The sequence below is a fragment of the Ochotona curzoniae genome, unplaced genomic scaffold (genome assembly GCF_017591425.1).
Source record: "Ochotona curzoniae isolate NIBS_2020 unplaced genomic scaffold, NIBS_Ocur_1.0 patch439, whole genome shotgun sequence".
Taxonomy (NCBI): domain Eukaryota; kingdom Metazoa; phylum Chordata; class Mammalia; order Lagomorpha; family Ochotonidae; genus Ochotona; species Ochotona curzoniae.
The window spans coordinates 55059-66132 of NW_024467016.1; the positions used below are offsets into that span (position 1 = coordinate 55059).

The 11074-nt window shown below is 45.7% G+C and overlaps 1 non-coding gene across 1 annotated transcript; it reads left to right on the forward strand.

The window, feature by feature from the left end:
* The first annotated feature begins 5345 nt into the window (after window positions 1-5345).
* LOC121168020 lies at window positions 5346-5453 on the forward strand. The gene has a single exon (XR_005885670.1). It is a non-coding gene; the product is annotated as a U6 spliceosomal RNA (small nuclear RNA).
* The last annotated feature ends 5621 nt before the right edge of the window (window positions 5454-11074 follow it).

Sequence of the window (11074 nt, forward strand, 5' to 3'; positions counted from 1 at the left end):
TTTTTGGATGGCTATACGCATACCATTGTAAGCATCAGATCTATTCAAAAGAATCCAGGCTTTGTTGGCAATTTAAAAAAAAAAGATTTTTATTTATTTTTTAATGGAAAGTCAGATATACAGAGAGGAGGAGAGACAGAGAGGAAGATCTTCCGTCCGATGATTCACTCCCCAAGTGGCCGCAATGGCTGGAGCTGCGCCAATCTGAAGCCAGGAGCCTGGAGCTTCTTTCTGGGTCTCCCACACGAGTGCAGGGTTCCAAAGCTTTGGGCCATCATTGACTGCATTCCCAGGCCATAAGCAGGGAGCTGGATGGGAAGCAGGGCTGCAGGGATAAGAACTGATGCCCATATGAGATCCCAGGCATGCAAGGCGAGGACCTTAACCACTACGCTATTGTGCCGGGCCCTGTTGGCAGTTCTTGCTCTCCAACCCGACCCTTTGCCCCCAGCTGATGTGATATAGGCAAATATTCTCTTTTTTCCTTCCAGTGTGGCTGAGGTATTCATCTGAAACATAATTAATTTTATTGTTTCCATTTTAGTTCTCATGTTTCCTCTCCTACTGATTTATTTAACTTTTTCTTTCTTTTTTTTTTTTATTTAAGATTTGCGATGCTTTCAAAAGTTGAAGCCATACAAAAAGGGTACTTCAAAAAGTTGCAGATGACTGGAATTAAGTACATATTTTGGTGCCAAAAAAAAAAAAAAACCCTCTGAAATCTGCACACAGCTTTACACAATACCTATTTCCAAGAACTGGAAAAAGTCTATGGATTTCATATAAATTCATCTCTCGATTGCATTTTATGAGCTCCTTGTATTTCTCTTCCATTGCTTTTTTTTTTTTAATTTTATTTGAAAGACAGAGGGACAAAAAAAAAAAGCGAGAGACACAGGCTTCCATTTGCTGAATGCCACCCCCCCATATCCCTGCCCCCGCCAGGACTGGGCCAGGCTGCAGTCAGAAGCCCAGAACTCAGCTGGAGCATCTCTCACAGGTGGAAGGGACTTAAACATGTTATAGACCCCCTTCTGGCTCCCAGGATGCTCATCAGCAGGAATCTGAATCAGAAGCAAGAGCCAAGACCCCAAGCAGGCACTCCAACACGAGACTTTTATTATCATGCCAAACCTGCTCCTTCCATGAGCTTTTGAAGTCCGCTCCCGTTAAAAGTGCTGTGGCGGGCCCAGCGCGGTGGCACAAGTGGTTAAGGTCCTCGCCTTGCACGCCCGGGATCCCATATGGGTGCTGGGTCTAATCCCGGCAGCCCCGCTTCCCATCCAGCCCCCTTCCTGTGGCCTGGGAAAGCAGTCAAGGACAACCCAAAGCTTTGGGACCCTGCACCCGCGTGGGAGACCTGGAAGAGGCTCCTGGCTTCGGATCAGCATAGTATCGGCCGTTGCGCTCACTTGGGGAGTGAATCATCAGACGAAAGATCTTCCTCTCTGTATATCTGCCTTTCCAATAAAAATAAAATAAATCTTAAAAAAAAAAAGAGTGCTGTGGCTCCCTTCTGCTCCCCTCTTCCCTTTTTGGGTAAGCGGCCGCCTTGTTTTCTAGTTCAGTCTTATGCTTCATTTCATAACGGTAAGCAAAAGCCTTTTAAAATGTATTTCCTTATTTGAGTGCTAGGGAAAGAAAGAGGGAGAGTGCATGGACTGTCATTTGCTGGTTCACTTTTTTTTTTTTTTAAGATTTCTTTATTTTTATTGGAAAGGCAGATCAGATTTATAGAGAGAAGGAGACAGAGAAAGATCTTCCATCCACTAGTTCGTTCCGCAAATAGCTGCAATAGCCAGAGTTAAGCCAATCCAAAGCTAGGAGCCAGGAGCCTCTTCCAGGTCTCCCACGCAGGTGCATGGTCACAGAGCTTTGGGTCATCCTTGACTGCTCTCCCAGACCACATTCAGGAAGCTGGAAGAAAAGTGGAACAGCCAGGAAACAAACTAGCACCCTTATGGCACCAGGAGCTTGAAGGGTGATGATTTAGCCATGGAGCCAACTTGATGGGCCAGTAGCAGTCCTGGCTCAGGACACAAGCCAACACTGGGAACCAGGAACTCACCTGAGCTCTCCCATGTGGGTGGCAGGAATTCGACAACTTGAACCGTTGTTGTTGCTTAAGTAGGAGACTGGAACAGAGCTGGACCCTAACACAGCACCCGGGACCCTAACACAGGCACCGGGACTCCAACACAGGCAGCTGGGGACCCTAACACAGCACCCGGGACCCTAACGCAGACACCCGGGACCCTAACACAGACACCCGGGACCCTAACACAGGCACCCAGGATCCTAACACAGGCAGCTGGGACCCTAACACAGACAACCGGGACCCTAGCACAGGCACCTGGGGACCCTATCGCAGGCAGCTGATACAGGATATGGCATCCCAATTGGATTCTTAACCGCTACAACAATGCCTACCCTTCCTGTCTTTCTTTTTCTTTTCCTCTTTTGACAGAAACACCTCAAGGGTGATGATCTGTCCTCATGACATCACATCAGTATCCCTGATGTCAGCTCGTCCTATTATTGTTTGTGATGCTAAGTTTCACCACCTGCTTATGCGGTCTCTGGAGATTTATCGACTGCACAGATAATTTGCCCCTCTGTGTTTCATACATGATCTGCGAAGATGCTTTTTACATTGTGTCAGCAATCTGTTCCCCCGACAACCTTTTGCCTGTGATTGTAGTATCTGCTGAAATTTCTTGCTTGAGTAAGTTGTGGCCAGGAAGGCTATTAGTGGACATCAACGTCATGGGAAGTGACTCCCAAGTGGCTTTACTGTGCAGCCACACTCCAGAGTTGCTCTCTCTGGGTCCCTCTCTCTCTCTTTTTATTGGAAAGTCGGATACACAGAGAGGAGGAGAGACAGAGAGGAAGATCTTCCGTCCGATGATTCACTCCCGAGGCTGCAACGGCTGGAGCTGAGCCAATCTGAAGCCAGGAGCCAGGAGCTCTTTTCCAGGTCTCCCACACGGGTGCAGGGTCCCAAAGCCTTGAACCGTCCTCGACTGCTTTCCCAGGCCATAAACAGGGAGCTGGATGGGAAGTGGGGCTGCCAGGATTAGAACCGGTGCTCATATGGGATCCTGGGCACTCAAAACGAAGACTTTAGCCACTACGCTATCACTCTGGGCCTAATCTCTCTGGGTCTTTTCAGTCTGTTTACAAATTCCCCATAGAGATCTTATTGCTATGCGCAATTGGATCCAGCAGGCCTGAGCAGAAGGAAGCATTTCTAACTTCCAGGTGCCACTGGTGCTATGACCCACGGGAACAACACACTTCGTGTATTTATTTTTGAAAGATTTATGTATTTGAAAGGCAGAGAGAGAGAGAGAGAGAGAGAGAGAGAGAACAAAGTGGCTTTCTTTCTGCTGATTCACTCCTCAATTGGCCAACAGCAGAGGCTTGGCCAAGCCAAAGCGAGCAAGCAAGCACTCCATGCTGGCCTCCCACGTGAGGGGCAGGACTCCACACCCTGGAGCCAGCATCCTCTCACGTGCAACAGCAGGAAGTGCTAAGTGGCTGGGACTCGGATGAGGCACTTTGCAGCAAGATGCCAGCATCCCAAGCAGTGACTTAACCTTCTGTGCCACAAGGCCCATCCCAGAACCACGCTTTAAACATTAAGGGGCAGAGTGGACTCCCAATAACACCTACAATTGGTTCTGCATATCACAGCTTCTTTCCCAAATGTACACTCGCCTATGTGTCAGCCAAGATTCTTAGATCAGCATTCACGCACTCCCACTGGTTTGCACGGAAAACACACACACACACACACACACACACACACACACACACACACGTTCCCAGGCATTGGGTAACTCAGAACCTCTGAGCTCCCAGGGACGGTGCCCAGACCATGTGGCAAAGCAATCTCTATGGTTGGGCCCTAAGCCAAAATACACCTAGGTCAAAGACATAAATCAACTACACACACTGCTGACGCCTGAACCAATGTCACGTGCGTGCCTGGAGCTCAGCCTCACAGCATTGCCAGCCCAAAGCTGGATGCCTCACTCATTGGTCTGCTGGAGCCTGCACCTTCTTATTCTTTCTGAAATTCTTCCTTCCTTCCTTCCTTCCTTCCTTCCTTTCACTTTTTTTTTTTAAAAAAGATTTATTTATTTATTTATTGGAAAGGTGGATATACAGAGAGGAGGAGAGACAGAGAGAAAGATCTTCCGTCTGATGATTCACTCCCCAAGTGAGCACAACGGCCAATGCTATGCCGATCCGAAGCCAGGAGCCAGGAATTTCTTCCGGGTCTCCCACACGGGTGCAGGGTCCCAAGGCTTTGGGCTGTCCTTGACTGCTTTCCAGGCCACAGGCAGGGAGCTGGATGGGAAGTGGAGCTGCCGGGATTAGAACCGGCGCCCATATGGGATCCCGGAGCATTCAAGGTGAGGATTTTAGCCACTAGGCCACGCCGCTGGGCCCATTTCTTTCACTTTTGAGACTATTTTTATTGGAATGTCAGCCCTACAGAGATAAGGAGGTACAGTGTGAAAGATCTTCCATCTTTGATTCACACCCCAAGTGGCTGCAATGGCCAGAGCTGAGCCCATCTGAAGCCAGGAGCCAAAAGCTTCTTCCAGATCTTCCACACAGGGTCCCAAGGCTTTGGGCCATTCTCTACTGCTTTCCCAGGCGACAAGCAGGGAGCTGAATGGGAAGTGGAACAGCTGGGATTAGAACCTCTGCCCATATGAGATCCTGGCGCGTACAAGGCAAAGACTTTAGCCACCAAGCTACTGTGCCAGGCCCTTGTTCTTTGTTTCTCACCTCAACGTTCCACATCTGTGTGTTGGGTGTGTACAGACCAAGTTCACTTGACCATTCCTTATGTACAGTAGACTGAGAAAATATGTTTTCTGGTTTCTGCATGGGGGCATAGAATGGAGCAGGATTCATGCGGCAGAAAGTTCTCCAAAGTAGATAGCTTCCTTAGGAATTGTCTGACAAATATCCAATTCACAGTTACTTAAAAGAATCAACATAGCAGGGTCTGCGTTGCGGCACAGTGAATTAAGATTTGCTTGTAATGCCAGCATTTCACATCCGAGTCCCAGTTTGAGTCCTAGCTGCTCTACTTCCCATTCAGCTTTCTGATAATACACCTGCAAAGGCAACGGATGGTGGCCAAAGTTCTTGGGCCCCTGCCACCCATGTGGTACATCAGAATGGAGTTCCTGGCTCCTGGCTTCAGCCCCGGCCATCACTAGGCTGTTACGCCATTTAGAAGGTAGACCAACGAATGAAAGATCTGTCTTTGTCTTTCTGTCTCTCCCCTCTCTGTAGCTCTGCCTTTTAAAGAAATAAATGATGCTCCTTTCAGCAGCAGAACACACACTGAAACTAGAATGCTACAGAGAAAATTAGCATGGCCTCTGTGTAAGGATGACACGTAAATTTGTGAAGCATTCCATATTTTCCAGCTGCTGCTGAAAAATTATACTACAGCAATAATAGAGGGGAAAAGAGTGGAGGGGGAGGGGAATTGAGGGTATGGAGGAGGAAATCCGTGAGCCTATGGCTCTGCATCATGAACAACAAAATTGTTTTAAAAAGTGAATAAATAAGCAAACCATTAAAAATAAACTTAACGGCCAAGAAGAAATATATAAAGAATGAAAGTAATAGTAAGATTCTTCTTCCTGTATGGAAAAATACATCGTAAAATTGGAATAGCGTGTTGTAGAATAAAAAGAGACAAATCATTTTATATATACATACGTATATGCTATGTATTGTTAGGCTTGGAGGAGATTGGGAGAGAGAGACTTTTAGTTCAGGCAAAGAGTTTTATTAGTTAGGGGAGAGCGCCCTGATTGCTCCAGGCAGCAGGGGACCCCATGGTGGGGTGATCACGTGAGGAGAATGGCGCCCAGCGTATACAGCATCGGGTCTAAACATTTTACACATCTGAGGCGTGGAGGATGGAGAAGGCAGCAGCTCCTCATCCTGTGTATGCGTGTGACGTGTAGCTGGGTGCCAGTCGTAGTGGATGTTGACCTTTAGCTCAGAGACAAGGTTAGGGTGATTCAGGATTCCATGCGTTCCTGGATGGGAGTTTGACTTTGGCAGGTGTAGAGTCACTCCTGCTCTGCCCTTATTAAAAACATCCATAGATATATTTGTGCATAGGTATCTAGATGAAGTGTCTAAAATGAAGATAAGGTACCAATTCTGCAAATAAATAAATAAATATACTATAATATATACATACATATATGCAAATAGATAACAATTTAGATATGAGACCTTCGATAAGGCCTCACACATTATGTGAAAATTAAATACGGACGAGGGCATGCTTTGTGGCACGGTGAAACTAAGCTACTGTTTAAGACACATTCATTCCCGTAAGAGAGTGCCTGGATTTGAATCCTGCCTCTGCTTCTGATTCAGCTTCCCGCTAATACACATCTGGGAACTAGAATTCCTGCCACCCACCTGGGAAACTTAGATACAAGTGCTGGCCCCTGGCTGTGGCCTCTCTCCTTGGCTGATGCAGACATTTGGGAAATGAACCAGCAAATAAAAATATCTCTTTCCCTGTCTGACTTGCAAATACAAAAAAGAAAAGCACATGTAAGAATTAATAACAGGTGCATGAAAGATTTAAATTAGCTTTTAAAATTGACTAAAATACTCCAGGAAAATATTTTCAAATCCCCTGATGGAAAAGAACAAACTAAACTGAATAACTTCGAAACAACTCACAAGCAAAAAGTTGTATAACTTTACCTATGAGGATTTGCCTCATGTGCTCGCCAAACGGAATTAAAAGCGAACTACTAGGGAAAATCTGCAATAAATGTCACAGGTTCAAGTGTGCGTATCTTTAATACACAAAAATTCACACAAATTGATTTTACAACCACTAAGAACAGGTAAAGGCCCAAACCAGGTAATTCACCAAAAAGCAAATGCAAATTTACAATGAGATTTTAGCAATAAAATCAATGTTTTAAATGTATATATTTATTTATTTAATAAACAGAGTTGCAGAGAGAGAAGGAGAGACAGAGAGAGAGAGAGATTTTCCATCTGCTGATTTTGCTCCCTAAATAGCTGAAATGACCAAGGCTGAGCCAGGACAAAGTCAAGAGCCAGGAGTTTCTTTTGGGTCTCCCATATGGGTGGCAGAAACCCAAAACTCAGGCCATCTTCTGCTGGCTTTCCTAGGCTATTAGCACGGAGCTGGATCAGAAGTGGAGTCTTCAAGACTCACTCTGCCCACACGGAACACCAGTTGTTGCAAGCAGCAAGTTTATCTGCTATGCCACAGCACCAGCTCCAACAAAATTTATTGCTTAGACCCCTGCACCTGGAAGAAGCTCCTGGCTCCTGGCTTTGGACTGGTGTAGCTCCAGGCATCGTGACCATTTGGGGAGTAAACCAGCAGATAGAAGATTGCTTTACCTTCTCTTCTATTTGTAACTAAGCCTTTAAGATAAATACATCTGAGAGACAGAGAGAGAGAGAGAGAGAGAAGAGAGAGAGAAACTGGAAGCAAAAAAAAGAAAGAAAGAAAATAAAAAGAAATCAAGAGCCTGGGTTGGCCTCTTTGACATCATGTTGAAACAACTTGGGGTTAGGCCCTAGGTCTGAATGAGATCTTAAGTGAAGTCAGAATGGAGGGTCCAAGATCTATAAATTCTGAAACCCAAGAATCCTCCAGATGTTGCGCTCCCAGTTAGGAGCCTTGATCTCACTGTACTGGGTGCTCAGATGCCTCACCAAATGAATTCTTCATGAATTAACAAAATCTCTTGACATGTAGCAATGGAGAAGTGAGGCTTGGCCGTATGTCAGAGCGCAGGGGGAGAGGGGTCGTGTCATCCTCCGGAGGCAGATGCATCTCCTTGGCCTCTAAACTTGGAGAAGCGTGGTCTTTCTGGAAATGACCAGAATGCTCCTCTCTTGCTTGGCGGGGAACCAGGGAGCTGCCCTTGTTTGTCTTTACACCCCGCATGGCGCACACCCTGCTCAAACTCCTACCACCGAATGCAGGCGCAGCTTTCCTACCGAGCTTGCCTAATCCCTCCGTGTCCTCGGGCAAGAATGGCTGGAAAAAGTGAGAGAGCTGGATTTCTTGGAGAGCAATCTGGCCTGCATCCCCCATTAATGACTAAAATGTGTCCTCATGTGGCTATTCCCCAACAAAGAGCACATTCCTAAGCTATTTTAACTCATCACTTCAGCAATTCTAGAGCCTCTATTTCCAGTTCCTGAAACCCAGATCTTTTTTCTCCCGGAGGATCCAACTGAGATGCTGTTGACCAGAGGCCCTATAAACCACAAATAAATCTATTTGTATCTATATATCCATAGCTTTCCAACATTCACTATATATCATTATAAGCTAAAAATAGACAGTATAAGATACATTACAAAGTGATTTAACTTTGATTGAGGAAGTTTGGAATACAATAAAAACTTTACAATCTGTTTTAAGTTTAGTGGCCAGGACCTTGTTGGAGTTGTCAGGATAGCATTGAAATGATTGCCTTATAGACTTAAAAATTTTTTTAAATTTATTTTTATTGTAAAGTCAGATATACAGACAGGAGAGAGACAGAGAGGAAGATCTTCCATTCGATGGTTCACTACTCAAGTGGCTGCAGCTGTGCCGATCTGAAGACAGGAGCCCGGAGCTTCTTCTGGGTCTCTCATATGGGTGCAGAGTCCCAAGGCTTTGGACTGTCCTCGACTGCTTTCCCAGGCCACAAGCAGGGAGCTGGATGGGAAACAGGGCTGCAAGGATTAGAACTGTCACCCATATGGGATCCTGATGCATTCAAGGCAAGGAGTTTAGCCACTAGGCTATCATGCCAGGCTCACCTTGTAGACTTTGAAGCAGCTTTTCCTGGTTGCCTCTCAAGAGTCACAGGACCGGGTGCTTTTGGGCTATCCCCAGAAGAAACTACAGGACCTTCTATTATTCAATGTCAGTTGATTTTCTGTTTCTTCATAAAGAAGCTTTCAAGTAACTAGTTCCAGTTTGATGAATATCTGACCCAAACGAACCATTCCCACTTTAATCTCAATCGCATTAAGTTTGTGAATGTAATCTCTTTTGTTGGTGTATTTCCTGCCCCATTGGTTATTTAAGCAGCGACATCAATGGCTATACCAATAGTGGTAACAGTTGGCAGCTGTGCATCAAACTCACGAATCAGCCTGGTAAGAGATTAAAAAATAAAAAGTAAATATAACCTTTGAGAAGTACACTGGGTCTGATCTATGTATTGTATGAGAGCAAAGCCATTTGGGGGGATGTCTGCTACCTATTTCAGAGTTTCTGGTCTGAGTCCTGGCTACTCCTTGATGGCAGGAAGCAGCAGAAGATGGCCCAAGTACTTGAGTTCCTACCACCGGTGTGGGAGACCCAGATGGAGCTCCTGGTTCCTGGTTTCAGCCTGACCCTGCTCCTGCTGTTGCAGCCATGTGGGGAGTGAACCAGCAAATGGAAGATCTCTATCTTCATTTCAATTAAATAAATTTTTTTTAAAGAACCCTGTGACCCTTGAAGTTTTGTTTTTTCTTATTTAAAAAAAAAAGGGGGGGGGAGTTGCATCCAAGCCAAGCCTCTCTCCCCCAAGAAATGCAGCCCAGACAACTTTGCAAAGCAGCAAAATTTATTGAGGAGGCAGGAGGTAAAGGGACCAACCACCTGGGGTCAGCTCTCCTTTCCCTCAGGGAGTGATCCCGAGGGGAGAGTTAGATGGGTTTTTGTAGAAAGAATGCGTTATACAACCATGGGAACCAGGTGAGTTGGTCAGCCAGAGAAGGTTGCCATGGGAACCATGGGTGGGCTCTAGCAAGCACTGGAAGCTGCCATGGGGACAATCGGTGGGCCTGAGCAGCCACAGGAGGCAGTCATATCAACAACGAGGGAATAAATCATACAATATTGATTCCCGGAACCCATGATTACTGGCAGGACATGTTATTCCTTGTGATTTGGCTCAAACAGCAGCCAACTGGCAAGGTATTTTGTACAGAAGAATAAAAAGCAGTTAGCAAATGTATGCAGGCCTGGACCCAAGTGACTCCATTTTGTGACCGGAATTTACAGAAGGATTTATTTTGATTGCCGTCCTTGACTGCTTTCCCAGGGCACAGGCAAGGAGCTGGATGGGAAGTGGAGCTGCCGGGGTTAGAACCGGTGCCCATATGGGATCCTGGCACGTTCAAGGCGAGGACTTTAGCCGCTAGGCCACACCGCCGGGCCCCAGAAGCTTATTTTTAAAAAAGACTTGAACTTAACAAAGTTGAGAACTATCTTCATATAAAACATGTCCCTTCCCATAACCGTAGTATCCACAAAGTTCTTCCCTCTAATATCGTCCGAATTCAGAACCTTACACGCTACTCCCTGCCTCATGAGACAGGATTATCATCAAGAAAGGTTGTTGGGGTGGGTAGTGTTTGTATTACTTTTTTGTTGTTGTTGCACATATTTGTTATTTTTTAATGAAAAGAATATCAGCCAATATCCACTTTAAAACAGACCCATAGTATTAATAAATGTTTTATGATAGATCTAGTGCGGTAGCCTAGTGGCTAAAGTCCTAGTGTCGAATGCACTGGATTCCCATATGGGCGCTGGTTCTAATCCCGGCAGCTCCGCTTTGCATTCAGCTCCCTGATTGTGGTCTGGGAAGGCAGTCCACGACGGTCCAAAGCCTTGGGATTTGGGACCCTGAACCTGTGTGGGAGGTTCCTGAAAGAGATTCCTGGCTCCTGGTTTCAGATCAGCTCAGTTCCAGCCATGGCGGCTGCCTGGGGAATGAATCAACAGGTGAAAAATTTTGCTCTCTGTGTATATCTGACTTTCCGATAAAAACTAATAAATCTTAAAAACATGTTTTAAAGACAAAGTCACATAGGTAGCATCTAACTAGGTAAAGCATTTCTCTCCACTTGGCAAGAGGAGGGGAATATTTCAACATCTGAATTTACGCAGCATTTGCGAATTAGGCCTGCAATAGCAGTATAATGGGATCATCTTGATAACAAATAGGATAATTAAATTCTAATCAAA